This window comes from Chanos chanos, chromosome 2 (assembly GCF_902362185.1).
Source record: "Chanos chanos chromosome 2, fChaCha1.1, whole genome shotgun sequence".
Lineage (NCBI taxonomy): Eukaryota > Metazoa > Chordata > Actinopteri > Gonorynchiformes > Chanidae > Chanos > Chanos chanos.
In genome coordinates, this window is record NC_044496.1 from 30955749 (window position 1) to 30971876 (window position 16128).

The following is a 16128-nucleotide window of genomic DNA, read 5'->3' on the forward strand; positions in this document are numbered from 1 at the left end:
GATCAGACCAGTGATTAGTACACTGGCAACACTGAGTGCTGAATGGGTGAGACCAGCGAGGGCCTTACAGGCAGTCATGCCTGCACAGGGAAGATTAAACACTCTGTAAGCAAAAAGAAAAAAGATAACTACTTAATTATCTAATTGAAAATAATATTTTCACCACAACCAACATCAGAGTTACCAAATAAGAGTTATTTAGTGAGGACCAGCGTGATGTACTCACTTACCTGGCAGGGGAGACACCATGATCACGAAGGTGGTTCACCCAGGGTGAAGCTTGGCCATTGCACTTGGGCTATGCTGAACTCTGTGAATTCCCCAAATGTGGGAATCTCGACTGCATAATTTGTGGTAGTGGGGGACTGCGTTCGCGCTCTCCCCTGAACTTTTTTTGGGCAGCCGTGGTCTAAAGGTTAGAGAACTGGGCTTATGACTGGAGAGTTGCCGGTTCGATTCCCAGGCCCAACATCCACGGCTGTGTGCCCTTGAGCAAGGCACTTATTAACCCCAATGCTCCCCGGGCACTCCCCAAGGAATGCTGCCCACTGCTCCTGCGTCTGGTGAGTGTATTCACTACTGGTGTGTTGGATGGGTTAAATGCAGAGGACAAATTCACTGCTCACTGTTCACAGTGTGTGTGTGCAATCACAGAAACTTAAACTTAAACTATGTTAATGAAGATATATGCATACTAAAAGTTAAATATTATTCAAGTAACGAGTCAGTGATGCTTTGTTGCGGCTCCACATGACAAAGGAGGGTTTTATAGTAGAACCTCTGTAATTTGGATGATGGATAATAAACATTTGATAATGTGATGAAAAGAGAACTAAACTAAAATCAGGTGATAAGATCAAGAGTTCAAATCAGTTTTGACTTTGCTGCTGCCATTTTTTTCATAATTTTTCATCAGTGCTGCCCTGTGTTCACGCACACCATTTACCAGTCTCCAACTTGGATAGGATTTGGATATCAACAACCTTTACTGCCTGCTCAATGTTGAATTTGAATGTATCTTTCTTTCTCTTTTATTTCTTTTTTGGACATTGAAGTTGACTCATTTCCTGTCGCTTTTCATTTCATTTTCCAGGAAGAGTCTATATTTCCTTTTATTGTAATACATCACTGTTGCTCTTGTGCACCCAAGGGAAGTCTGGGAACATACCTTTTGGGATTGGCAACCACCACTGAGGACCATGTCAGGGGCAACAGTCATCGTTTTTGGAATGGTAAAGGACTTTTGCTTATAAGACTCTTGGTCTGTGTATTCATCAGCTTATTAACTTCAGTTAAAGTACATATTTGAAGGTATATAACTATGTTTAAGATGGAAGCAGTTTGTATTAACCACTGTTCACTGGATGAGGTAAGGAAAGTTTAATGCTGCCTTTTACTGCAGTTGGTCAAGAGGTCCATGTCAGTGGGTGTGGTCATCCCATTCGTTAAAGCACAGGGTCTTTACATGTCTGACTTGGAAACTTGAAAGCCTCTGCTTTTTCTCTGGCTCTGTCTCCAGCTAATATCAAGCCCGGTCTGTGTGCTCATCAGCAGAATTACCCCAGTGCTCAGTTGTATCCAGGTTCAGCTACATCAGCTGCAGCTCATGTTAAATTCTGTCAACACCACACCAATGTGTCTTTATCTTCCAGATGAAGAATGGTCCTAATGTACGACTTTCTGTGCTTAAAGTGACCTCTAACAAAAGTCAAAGATTATCCTCTTACTCTTCTTTGGCTCTCATGTTTGATGAGAGTTTTACTTTCCAGCCTCTTGTTAAGGGTCTTTTACAAAGACTGGCTCTCTAATTCAGGAATAAGTTCTGCTTCACACTGAAGGAAGGAAGCAGGTTGCATTTACCACTTTCTCACCTTTAGAGATTATATTTTGTATGTCTAAGGCAGGGGTCTCAAACTCCGGTCCTGGAGGGCCGGGGTCCTGCTGATTTTTGATTTCACCTCTTAGTTACCTGTTGATTTTCACCTTGAAAACAGGTGTGGACACTCTTCAGCCAATCAGAGATTCTATTTAGTTGGTCTACAAGAAAAACAGCAGGACCCCAGCCCTCCAGGACCGGAGTTTGAGACCCCTGCTCTATGGGAATGGGAGAATCCCTTGTGAGATTTGTCAACCACCACTGAAAAGCCTGTGTCAGTGGGAGCATTCGTTACATTCAGGAAGGTTGAAGAGTTTTTGCCTGTTTGTCTATTTTTTACAGAGCTGGCCCGAGGCATAAGCAAACTAAGTGGCTGCTTAGGGCCCCCGTGGCCACCAAGGGGCACCCAAGAGCGTTTAAAATGTCCCACAAGAGAGCTTGAACTTTCTTTTTTATAATATATTCTGTATATTATATTATGTCAATGGTAATCATACAAAAACAAAATACTGTGTTAACGGGTTGGCTAGCAAATAATAATAATAATATTATTATTATTATTATTATTATTATTATTATTATTATTAAGTTTATTTAGAGCCCAATATCACTATTTATAGTCTCAAAGGGCTTTACACGTTTATAACAAAGTCAAATCAAAATTATATTATGCATAAGTTCGAGAAAATAGATAAGTCTTTAGTGTCGTTTTAAAGGTAGGGAGAGACTTCCCTAACTTCTGTAGGTAAACTGTTCCAGAGGAGGGGAGAGCGGTAGGAAAAGGCTCGGTTGCCAGCGGACTTCTTTGTAACTCTTGGAATGACTAATAGTCCAGAATCTTGAGAGTGCAGAGTGCGAGGTGGGTTATAGGGTGTAATTAAGTCAGACAGGTAGGAAGGTAAAATTTTATATGTTAATAAGAGGACCTTAAAATCTGCCCTTGCATGAATTGGGAGCCAATGAAGGGAAGCCAGGACAGAGGTAATGTGATCAAACTTCCTCGTTCTGGTCAGAATTCCAGCAGCAGCATTCTGGACTAGCTGAGGACTATTGATACTAGAGACAGGCAGGCCAGAGTAAAGAACATTGCAGTTATTGAGGCGAGACGTGACGAATGCGTGAACAATGGTTTCTGCATCAGCCATACTTAGAAAGGGCTTAATTTTAGCTGTGTTATGGAGGTGATAAAAGGCAGTTTTGGTTGTGTTCTTGATATGAATGACTAGCGAGAGACTAGAGTCAAAAATCACACCAAGGTTTTTAGCTGAAGAGTTTTGAGAGATGCTGCAGTTGTCAAAATTTAGTGTAAGATCACTAAAAAGATGCTTATGAGTAGGGGGACCAATGATCAGCATTTCAGTCTTGCCTGCATTAAGCATCAGGGAGTTTGAAGACATCCAACCCTTAAAAACACAAAGACATGCCTCAAGGTTAGCCAATTCAAAGTAGTCATTGTGCTGGATAGGAAAGAAAATCTGAGTATTGTCAGCATAACAATGGAAGTTAATGTTGTAACTACAAATAATGTCACCCAAAGGGAGCATGTAAATAGAGAATAGAAGAGGGCCAAGGACTGATCCCTGAGGAACACCATAGTTAAGCTTACGATATTCAGAGGTCACATTATTTTAGTGGACACACTGCTTTCTCTCAGAGAGATAAGATTTAAAGCAAGAGAGCGCCAGGCCCTGAATGCCAATTTGGTTTTCCAGGCACTTTAACAGTATAGTGTGATCGACTGTGTCAAATGCACTCAGATCAAGCAGAATAAGAGTAGAAGTAGCACCAGCATCCGTGGCTAATAAAAGATCTTTAGTTACTCTAGTAAACGCGATTTCAGTAGAGTGAAAACACCTGAAGCCTGACTGAAATATTTCAAACAGACTGTTAGAGGACTGTGACGGAGCCGTCTTAGGCTAGGAGGCAGCAGGAGTTAAGATTGTGCTCTGTGACGAACACCCGGTGAATTTATTTTTGTGCCAAGAATAAATATAAAAAAAATGAAAGAAAAAAAACAAACCAACCAAAACAAGAACGTATTTACACTATTTACACTATTCACACTGGAAAACAAACAAGACATAAATTCTTCAATAATTCTTTTTCTCACTATCACACTCCATTAACCACAACAACCAACCAACAACATCCCACCCCGTCTAAAACAAAATGGAGGGCTTTTATAGTTTAAAACAGGATATGATGTATGTGGACCTCCTGTGGAGTTCGCGGGACTTTTGTTTTAAAATACCTGAGGCTGTGACGTGCCAGTGTCTTTGGCGTTACTGCCACAACCTCACCTCCCGGAAGAATCACCCAGGTAAGCGAAGCTCTTACAATTAACCATTAACAAACATTTATACATAGACAACATAACCTAACGTAGCATTTTTGACGGTAATCTGAGGATAATGGAATATGTAAATGGGTTCGTTGGCCAACTTTATCGGAAATGATATGGAATGATATAGAATGCTAACGCTAATGCTTTTCTCTGTTATTCACAGATAAATAAACGAAGACATTGGACATCACACACACACGACAAAATCACAATAACAACAATCAATAAATGTTTAACGTGAACTTTGTCCGTGTTATGTGGTGAATGTGTATGTTTATGCGGTGAATGTATATGAGCAGTTCGTGCCTGCAAACAGTCCATACGTGACGGAGAGTTGATCCGTCACAAGGACATATGGGCCATCAGCTGATCAGCTACAATTTTTTCAAGTATTTTTGAAAGAAACTGGAGATTAGAGATCGGCCTATAATTATTCAAGGCTTCAGGGTCAACACGGGACTGGGTTTTTATAAGTAAAGGCCTAATCACAGCTGTTTTAAAAGCAGAGGGTAAAACACCAGACTTAAGTGATATATTTAGAGTGTTTAAGATTGTTGGGCTGAGATTTTTTTGCGAGAAAAATTCAACAAAATCATTTGCAGTAAAAGGGCTAGATTGAGGGGAGTGATTCTGGGTAAGTTTAGATACTGTATCAAAAAGGAACCTGGGGTTATTTTTGTTAACATTAATTATTTTCAAGTAATACACGGATTTGGCTGTGTAGAGAGTGTGTTTATAATCTATTAGAGGTGGAAAAGCTCTAGTTTGGTTGCCCGCCAGTTTCGTTCCAATTTCCTACACACCTGCTTCAGCGCGCGGGTTTCATTACTAAACCAAGGTGTTAAGTGTTTATGCTTATTTTTTTATAGTTAATGGTGCTACCATATCTATTACATTACGAAGGGTAGAATTTATGCTGTCCGTCAAGTCGTTCAAAGATCTTTGCTGATCACTGAAAGAGTTGAGAGCAGATCAGCGAGCGCAGCAGTGGTGGAAGCATTAATGTCACGGCAGCTACGAATCACGGTAGAGACAACTGGCATGAATGGAAGAGTTATTTTGAAAGTAATAAGAAAATGGTCTGAGGGGGCAGCAGAGTAAGGAGAGATGACAATGTGAGAGATATCGAGTCTGCGAGCTAGAATAAGATCTAAAGTGTTGCCACTGAAATTAGTTGGTTCATGGACATATGGGTTAAAGCCAAAAGTGTCTATGATAGCTGTAAAAGCTTTATTAAGTGAATCAGAATTGTTATTGATGTGGATATTAAAATCCCCCATTATAAGGATTTTATCCACCGTACTTATGATATCAGAGATTAATTCAGAGAATTCATCTAGAAATTGACTCTAGGGCCCAGGGGGGCGATAGATTAGTCCTCCAGGATCAGGATTTTATCCACTCTAGTAAGAATAGTAGAGATAAATTCAGAAAACTCTAGAAATTGACTATAGGGCCCCGGGGGACGATAGAGCACTGCTATGAGAAAAGATGAGGCAGTACCAGATTGCTTCACGGAGAGCAACTCAAAGGAATCAAAATTAGGTAAACTAAGGGTGTTAGGAGAAAATTTGGTATTACAGATTAGAGCTACACCCCCACCTTTCTTTGCTGCCCTAGCAGCACAGGAAAAGGAATAGTTAGGGGTGAAGCTTCATTTAAAGGGAGAAAAACATTTGGCTTTAACCAAGTTTCACACAAACCCATCACGTCAAGGCTAAGATCACTGATCAGGTCGCTAACAAGCAACGCCTTAGGTGAAAGCGATCTGATATTGATTAAACCTAACCTCAGCGTCACCGGGCTTACAGTAATCATATCGGAGGAGGGAGTCAGTTGAATTGGAACTAAACTGCTACGAAATATGGTCTGTTTGACTCTGGACCGAAATGAGCTACGTGGGCGTGAAAGTACACTAATGAGAAAAATGTCGCTACTAGCTATATACATAGTCATATTAGTCTTAACAAGGTGTAGCAGGTAGGCTAAACAATTTTAATCCAAACAAATGGAAGCCCGCTGAGTCTGTTGAATAATTTTTGGCTATAAAATGCGTATCCTTTGTAGATCTGATGTCGATCAAAGTCTGCCTATCATAGGTGATCATAACGTTCAAAATTATAGCGTTCTTGCATAAAATAGTGTGAATAAACTAACAAAAAAGTTAAATTTAAGGAAGAGCTCAGAGAACGACAGCCATTTTGACGGCGCGTTACCATAGAGACCCAAATTCTATTGGATTAATCAATTCCCACTGCTTTTGTCAGAGCTGGTGTTATGTTCGAGCTGCATTTTGATGCAAGCACAGTTAGACTAAGGTTAGGTTACTGTCCTCTCCTCTGTGTCGATGGTATAAGCAGCAAAAAAGTAATGTCACACTTATTTTTTTATATAAGAAGGAAACTTCACTGAGGGGGGTACTGTTTATCTACGTTATTCGATTGTAATTGTAGTTGAAATGTTGTGTGTGACGGAGTATTAGGGCCACATTTAGGGGAAAAAATTCGAGAATAAGGTCGTAATATTACGAGAATAAAGTTGTAATATTACGAGAGTAGAGTCATAATTTTAAACTACGTGTTATTTTAGAGGGGAAATATTAGCCGCCTGCATCAAAATGAGGAACATTGATCATCTTGTAAAGTTATACTTTAGTATAGGTTTCGCAAATAATGAAATACTGAATCTTTTGGCACATCGGCACTGCATTATCATAAGTTGACTGATGTGTGTGGCACGGCACAATGCTTGAGACAAACAGCAGGTACCAGAAGCAGGCTCAGGCTACAGTTGGCCTGTTTTGTTAGTTGCTGGTAATATATTTTCTTAAAAATTATGTATTTTTTCCTAAAAATTTTACAATTTTATACTCGAAATATTATGATTTGTTTTCTTGCAAAATTACAACTTTATTCTCGTAATATTATGACTTTTTTTCTTGAAATGTTATGACTTTATTCTCATTAAATTACAACTTTATTCTCGTAATATTATGACCTTATTCTCAAAATCTCAGAGGTTTTTTTCCCCTCATGTGGCCCTAATACTCTGTCGTAGTTGTTGTGCACTTTAGCACTTTGCAGATTTCTTAAATCGAAAGCAGTTAAATTGGTTAGTTTACAATAAATGCATTCTCTGCTTATTTTGTCACTTTTTACTACACCACGTTCAGTATGCCACTTAGTATTGTATCACTTTGAATATTAAAGCGTAAATTGACACCAGACCATTCTTGTGAGTTTGCTATCTTTTAAGATCATAGAAGGGTAAAAACATGCCGGGCTGACAGTGGTATGATTTAATAAACACAGCTACAACTAATAAAATTCATAATTGGTGTATTACATTTACAGTACATGGGCAAACGATCAAACAATGACAATAGTTAATAGTATTGGTGGTGCCGAGGCATTGGGGGGCCCCCAAATCAAATTCTACTTAGGGTTCCATAAAAGAATGGGCCGGCCCTGGCGAAGCTGCAGGCACCTATTGTAATTGGTAGAATTTTTCACTATTATTAGGGGCCCCTAATAATAATAGTGAAAATGATGAAATGTGGCAACCTCACAGAGGGCAGTAAAAGGTATCCAGTCACCAAATTTGGTGTCATTCCATCATTGGCTGTAGCGCCACCAACAGGCCAAACTCCACAATATATTTTTGCTTATAACTTGTGAACTGATTGACCTAGAGTGGTGATCTTTGTGTCACCTTATTCCCTGGGTCATGCTGAGGAGAATGGATCCATTTCTTGAAAATCTGCCATATTGGATTGTCCGCCATTTTGATTTTTCGAAAAACCTACTTTTGCGAACTAGTCCTAGACCGTTGATCCTTTTGTAATATCGTGAATATGTATATGTAAAACACCTTACCTGGAGTAATCACCGGGTGGCACTGTCCTGTGTTGATGTTCGTTGTGAAACCTAAAAGAGAAAAAGAAGAAAGCTTTGAGTGAGATAGTAATTGGATGCCGAAGTGCCACTTATGCATTTGTACTCCCGTTCGGAAGAGAAAAATAAATATCATAAAAGACTGTCTGCGTCGGTCATCTCTCCTAAGATACCACATAAAATTGGCGACGAGATAAACGGTGAATGCAGTGGAAGTTATCGGCTGGAAGCGAGGGTAGGATAAAATGCTAGGTAGACAATTTAGGATTCTTTCGAAAAAAAAAGGAGGGAAAGAAGATGGGTACGATAGGGACTCTTTCAACATTTGATTCCAAGTTACAGACCTGGGACGAATACTGCGAAATTATGGAACAGTTTTTCATCGCTAACGAAATTGACGATGACAAAAAGAGAGCTATTTTCATCAGTGCAGTGGGAGCACCGACATATAGCCTCATGAGAAATCTTCTGAGCCCCGCAAAACCCAGTGACCAAAAATACGAAGAGTTGGTGAGTCTCCTCCAAAACCATTTTAACCCCAGACCTAGTGAGATCGTGCAAAGATTTAAATTCGACTCTCGCTCCCGTAAACCCACTGAAACCTTAATGGAGTATGTGGCTGAACTCAGAAAGCTTGCTCACGATTGTAATTACGGAGCTACTCTGGACCAAAGGCTTCGAGATCGATTAGTGTGTGGCATAAATGATGATCGGATACAAAGACGGCTGTTGTCGGAACCAAACGTAACTTTTGAGAACGCTATAAAAATCGCGTTGGCCATGGAAACCACAAATAAACATGCACAAGACATACAAGGGAAGCCAGCAGCCATGACATGCAATAAGATCTATGCAGAGAGTAAAAGCTCGCGCGGGAGTAAGAAAATGGAGCACGAGAAACTTGTTGAGTGCTATAGATGCAAAGGCAAGGGACATGTTGCGACGGAATGTAAATTCAAGAATGAGAAATGCCATAAGTGTGCAAAAATAGGTCATATTGCAAGGGCATGCAAAACCCGAGAAATAAATGAGAGTAAGAGACAGCATGCCTTTGAAAAATCTAATACTCACAGAGCACATAGCTTAGCTGTAGAGAAAGAAGAAGATGAGACAGAACTTACCTATTCACTGAACAGTGTAACAGCCTCAAGCACAAAGAGAGTGAAGCCATTTCAGGTTGACATAAAAATTGAAGGGCATCCAGTCAAATTTGAGCTTCACACTGGAAGTAGTGTCACAGTCATGAATGAAACGGAGTACAAGAAAATATGCAAGACCCAAGTCAGCCCAACATTAGAGAAAACTGAGATGTGTCTAAAAACATACACGGGGGAGCAAATCCATATTTTGGGAGTAGCTAGGGTCAAAGTTACTTATCAAAAGTAGACAACGTCCTTACCCTTAGTGGTGGTCAACGGTATAGGGCCAAATTTGCTCGGCAGGAGCTGGCTGGAAGAAATTCAGTTAAATTGGGCAGAAATAAAGTATACCCATAATGAATCAATGACACTGCAGCAGGTACTTCAGAGACATGCCTCAGTCTTTAAAGAAGAATTGGGCACACCGAAGGGAAACTCCGCAGTCATCCATGTGGCAGAAAATGCCACCCCAAAGTTTTATAGGCCCTGATCTGTCCCCTACGCCATGCGAGCGAAAGTTGAGCAAGAAATTAATAGATTATTGAAAGAGGGCATCACCACACTTGTTAAATATTCCGAATGGGCGGCCCCAGTAGTTCCCATTTTGAAGCCCGATGGCACAGTCAGGTTGTGTGGGGACTATAAATTGACAGTTAATCAGGTGGCTTCATTAGAGCAATACCCAATCCCCAAGCTGGAAGATTTGTTCGCAGTGCTGTCAGGAGGACAGAAGTTTTCCAAACTAGATATGAGTCATGCATATCAACAGATCACGTTGGATGAGCCGTCCCAGAAATACGTGACCATAAATACACATAAGGGACTTTTTACATATAGTCGCTTACCGTATGGGGTCTCCTCAGCACCAGCTATATTCCAGAGGACAATGGAGAGTCTGCTACAAGGGGTAACACAGGTAGCAGTGTACTTGGATGACATCATAGTCACAGGGACAACCGAGGAAGACCATTTGAGGAACTTGGGAGAAGTACTGAAGCGGCTGGAAGAAGCCGGCCTGAGACTGAGACGAAACAAGTGCGCGTTTATGGAAACAGAAGTGCAGTACCTGGGACACATTGTGGATGCACGAGGCTTGCGCCCTATGGAGACCAAAGTTAAGGCCATCGAGGAAGCACCTGCTCCAACAAACATCACAGAGTTAAAGGCGTATTTAGGCTTACTTAACTATTATAGCAGGTTCTTACCTAATCTGGCCACATTGTTAGCTCCACTATATCAGCTCCTGCGAAAGGATGAAAAATGGAGTTGGAATGAACCACAAGAGAAGGCTTTCCAAAAATCAAAAGCGCTGTTGAGATGTGTTGGTGCACTACTCAGCCAGTCAACACTGCGTGAAAAGTGGTGTATTCGGAAATATCCGGACAAAGTAAACTTCCGCTAAACCTGCTGTTTTCCGGAGGTATTCGGATGTCCGCAGAACTTTGTCATGCGGACCTGAAAACTCCCACAAATGTCCGAATACAGCTGTTAGACGGCAGTTTTCAGGCATCCGCGTGACCACAGTCGTTAGCTGATGGCTTGGCCTTTCAAATGCTAATAACAGTCAGTGGTCTAGGTGGGACTGAGTATAGAAGCCTGCCCCCCTTCCTCGCTGTAACTTTCTATCAGTTAGCCTATATGTAATATTTAGCCGATATTTTGATAACCACACAAACTTCTTAGGTGTTGCATGGTGTATAATATAGCAGTGGTAGGCCCATGTAGCCTTTAATGTCACTGTACTGTCATGCAGCTAAATTATGATGGACTCTTCAAATGGAGCATACAAAAACACACTGAAAACATAATTTAAAAAAGTCTAAATGAGAGGTTCATTAATTACATATTTGATGGTTATGCAACTGTCCTTTACTTGGGGTCAAAGGTACAGGGTGACCAGATGCAAACAGACCAAATGGGGGACAAGTAGTAAGTTTGTGTGGGACAATATGGGACATGTTACTAATGCTGAGAGATGATGTATAACTTAGATATAATGTCAGTGTAACTGTATAAGAAACACTTGTATACACTTGCATTGATAGACATTCAACATGCATTGGCCATTACAGGCTCATCAAAGGCAACTGTACTTAAGCAAAGCAGCAGGCATCATACAGCTCAAGTCTTTCAAGTTAAACCCCTGACCAAATCCAACTATAAGAATAAATAAGGCTCAAAATAAAATATTACATAAAATAAAACAATTTCAACGCAAATCTTTATATCAAGCCAAAATCTCTATTGGATGAGAAGCATGGTCAGAAGGGATAAAAGACCTTTTTCCTTTCTTTTTGACCATGATGTCGGCTGACGGCGTTTACGTTCATATCTGTAAAGTTTTACTAAGTTTGGTTTTTGTGTCGTAGCAAAGAAATTCGTCGGCCCCACAGCTGCACAGTTTGATTGACGGCCGCCACAGACTCTTGATGACCGCCCTCAACGCTCTCCTCTCAGCCATTTGGTGAAAGCAAGGCTTTTAAAAAAACTCGCCTATGTTGCATTTTTACTGCTTTTGACATAGCGCTATTAAAATAGATTAGAAACTATGCTCATGTGCGGGCGGGTAAAATAATGGATCCGTATATTTTTTATTTCTGACAGTTAAAAATCAAACGACCAGCGAAAATGCGGGACATTATCTCAGTATGAGGGATGCGGGACAAAGGATACAGGACTTTAAAAAAAAAAAAAGTTTACAGGGCATAGGAGTTTTTGTTGTTGATTCTCGCTTGTTTGTTCGGAATGTTTCTCCTCAGTACGAGGACGCGCCCCGTTTTCAAACCACCCACTTAGAATCTAAGGTTGAGTCCTGTCCAATTAGTTTTCTGTGCGTGCATGGCGTAGGGTGACAGTAACCAATAGCATTGTGTGCAACTGCAGCGCGAAATTTGCTTTGGGGAAGGGGTTACCTGTAGTAAGGTAAGGAGAGGCGAGTCACTGAAGGATTACAGAAGTTGTACTCCGTATTATGTCGATAGTGTGCATTTTGAAGATGGCTTGCAAAAGAACACTTAAGTTTTCGAACGGACAGCGGAGTGGAGAGGCTACTCGTGCGTCGGGAATATCCAATTTTTCCAACGCCGAGTCCGAACGAAAACAAACAACTGGTGTCCCCGTTAAATGCATTTTTAAGAAGATGTCTGAACAGCAGTAAACGTTCATGGAGAATGTTATTCGGCGGTTGGACAGGATGGAGTCCCATCAAAGGGGCGCAAGAGGAGTCTGACCGAGAAAAGAAGACGAGCGGGGAATAACTCTGTTTCGGTAAGTTTATTTCTGTAGCCTTCTGGCTTTCGTCTTTGACTGCCGCGCATTCTGATACGTTCACATTTCTTTATCTGCTTTATCCCTTAATTTGGTTGAATTTAACTCTTGTATTAATTTTGCTTCTACAGGAAGCTGTGCGGATAATGCATAATGCTGAAAACAACACGCACAGATATGATCCACGGACAAGGTAGGACAGCGTGTTTTGTTGGTAGACTATATCGTCGCGATTGTTTCATAGCAGTGCTTGGAATTCTAAACGAACTTTTAATCAATCTTCCTTTCTTCTCCGCTTTTTTTCTCTCTAGCATCCTGAAAGACCGATTGAGACTATTCGAAAGAGTTACCGGGTGAATCCAGAGAACAAAGAGGGGGGCAGGATCGCCACTCGAACGAGGCAAAGGAGGAGAAGAGTAAGTCAAAACATAATTTCCCTAGTAGTTCTTAGACTTTTTCTCCATTTGCTATTTTCAGTGATCTAATTTCCGTTTTCACTGTGTTTTGCATCTGCTCAAGGCCAGAGCTAGTGTTCTTTAAACTGAGGAGGAGGCTGCCATATGGAGGACCGCATCAGTAGATATAATTTCTGAAGGGGACGCCGCCATCTTGGATGGAAGACCAGCGTGGGTCCTCCCGCTTAGCACAGAGTTGTCTGCACTGTGTGGGGTGCTACAGAATAGAGACCACGGAAGCTGGGTTGTTCTTGGGAATGCTCAACATTTAGAGTTTCATTTATGCTCCCAAAAGCATTTGTATTATATACTATGATATTACAGTATATTCTGTTCTAATGTATTCTATTCTGTTATATATTGTACATTGATATATATATAATTGTCAATTTATATGTCTTATATTATACTGTATTTGCTTTATTTATAATAAAATTTGTTTAATTCATTTTTGTTTGCCAGACTATCTATACAATCTACCTATGAACATAAAACAACACCACCACCAATAATAATAATAATAATTATTATTATTATATAAACCATATGAATTAATTTCTGGGGACCCACAATGGACCAATGGGGAAGGGTTTTAGAGGAGGGGCAAGACATTGCTCCACCAATCCAAAGAAAGACTTTTGACCAATTGCAGGATACCTGGTGGCCCAAGGTGTGAAGTGCAAATGTTCCCTTGCAAGCACCCCCAAGGGATTATTCACCATGGCAACTAAGGGCTCTAGGCAGACCCCAAAACACGGTACATATTCAGGAGTATTCCATGCCGCGTAACAGAGCTGCAAACTGCCGGATACAGCCGATAATCTGTGGAGTATCCAGGAATATACAGGAGTATTCCAGGCCGAATACACCTCTTTTCACGCAGTGCAAGAGCTTATTCTTTCATGTGATGCTTCTCCTTATGGGGTAGGAGCGGTCTTATCGCACAAGATGGAGGACGGGAGTGAAAGACCATTGGGGTTCATGTCACGCACCCTGATGCCAGCAGAAAGATGCTATTCCCAACTAGACAAAGAGGGACTGGCAGTGATTTTCAGGATCCAAAGATTCCACAAGTATTTGTACGGACGGATTTTTACTATTGTCACTGACCATAAACCCCTGATAACCTTGTTCAATGAGAGGAAACAAGTACCACAAATGGTATCTCCAAGGGTACAGCGCTGGTCTGTGTGGCTTAGAGCCTACGAGTACAAAATTGTGTACAAACTGGGAAAGCAGCACGCAAATGCGGACGCACTAAGCAGACTGCCAGTGCCTGAGTCGGGGGATGAGGGAGAGCAGGAGGAGGACAAGGTGTTGATGCTTGAGTTGTTAGACACCGCTCCCCTGAATGCAGAACAAATTAGGAAATGGACAGTTCAAGATGTGATCTTGTCACAGGTACGTGAATATGTTCTGAAAGGATGGCCGGTAGTAACAGATTCCAGGTTGCAACCATACCACTCAAGAAGGCTAGCTTTCAGTGTCAGAGAGGGCTGTGTCTTGTGGGGTGCAAGAGTGATCGTACCTTCACAAGGGCGAACAATCCTGTTGAGACAGTTACATTGCACACATGCAGGAATGTCCAAAATGAAGGGATTGGCAAGATCATATGTATGGTGGCCAGGGATGGACAAAGAGGTGGAGAGAGAAGTGAGCAGTTGTGGGGAATGCCAAAAGAATGCGAAGAGTCCACCATTGGCTCCACTTCATCCATGGGAATGGCCTGAGAGACCATGGTCTAGAGTACATGCAGACTATGCAGGCCCTTTCCTAGGGAAGATGTTCTTGGTGATTGTGGATGCACATTCAAAATGGATGGAAGCTTATGCCATGAACTCATCCACTTCCCAAGCGACTATTGAGAAACTAAGGCAAAGTTTCAGCACACATGGAGTACCGGAATGTCTCATCACAGATAATGGATCATGTTTCACTAGTGCTGAATTCGAGGGATTCTTGAAGCAAAATGGTGTTCGCCATTTCACATCTGCTCCATACCATCCCTCATCGAATGGATTGGCCGAGAGGGCCGTACAAACCTTAAAAGATGGACTAAAGAAAATGCCAGGCGAGACAGTTGAAACAAAGCTTTCCAGATTCCTGTTCAATTACCGAATTACCCCTCACTCCACCACTGGAAATTCTCCAGCTGAGATGCTCATGTCCAGAAAACTAAGATCGACCTTTGACCTGTTGATACCGGATCTAAAAGCAAAGATACAAGAGAGGCAATTGAGGCAGAAACAAATTCATGATCCAGGCACCAAACTGAGAAATTTCCAACCTGGTGATGAAGTGTTCATCCGAAACTACAGTTATGGTCTGAAGTGGGTTCCCGGAGTCATTAACAGTTGTACAGGTCCAGTGTCATACAGCGTGGTCATCGGTAATGGTCAAAGTCTGCGCAGGCATGTGGACCAGATGAGAGCAAAGTACACTAAGGAGCCTCTATAACCGGATCCAGAGAGGGTCCCAGAAGAAGTGTCAAACGGTTCCGAGGGTTCAGTGACCCTGACTCCTCTGGCAACTAAGGATTTTTCCATGGAGGCAGAGTGGAGGGAGACTGTACAAACTGTTCCTGGAAAAGCTGTGAGTCCAGAGCAACCCCCAAACCCTGAGACTACAACCTTGAGACGATCTGAGAGAGAGAGAAATTCTCCAGCTTACCTGAGAGACTTTGTGAGATAAGTGCATAACCTAATGAAAAAAAAAAAAGTACAAAAGCAAAATGTTCAGAACAATTTTTGTTTGTACATTGATGTGTTACATAAGGTTTAGTTGTAAGGCAACCGTTATCATACTGTTCCTTTTGTTTTGTCATTGGTGTTTGGCAAAGTGGACGCCTTTGATATGTGTACAAATATATATATATATATATATAAAAAGCTAAAAAGCTGTTAATGAATGAGATTGTTAGAATTGAGGATTATTCTTGTTTTGTTATTATTTGAAACTGCAAAGTTATGTTAGGAAATCATTTAGCCTAAAGAGGGGGGAGATGTAATATCGTGAATATGTATATGTAAAACACCTTACCTGGAGTAATCACCGGGTGGCACTGTCCTGTGTTGATGTTCGTTGTGAAACCTAAAAGAGAAAAAGAAGAAAGCTTTGAGTGAGATAGTAATTGGATGCCGAAGTGCCACTTATG

The 16128-nt window shown here is 41.2% G+C and overlaps 1 non-coding gene and 2 pseudogenes across 1 annotated transcript; 2 read left to right on the plus strand and 1 right to left on the minus strand.

Moving 5' to 3' along the window:
* Window positions 1-222: 222 nt before the first annotated feature.
* On the plus strand, window positions 223-386 carry LOC115806256 (U1 spliceosomal RNA). Its single transcript, XR_004025157.1, has one exon. It is a non-coding gene; the product is annotated as a U1 spliceosomal RNA (small nuclear RNA).
* Window positions 387-2543: 2157 nt separating this feature from the next.
* LOC115804731 (uncharacterized) lies at window positions 2544-8272 on the minus strand (annotated as a pseudogene).
* Window positions 8273-8410: 138 nt separating this feature from the next.
* LOC115804732 (uncharacterized protein K02A2.6-like) lies at window positions 8411-15431 on the plus strand (annotated as a pseudogene).
* Window positions 15432-16128: the final 697 nt, after the last annotated feature.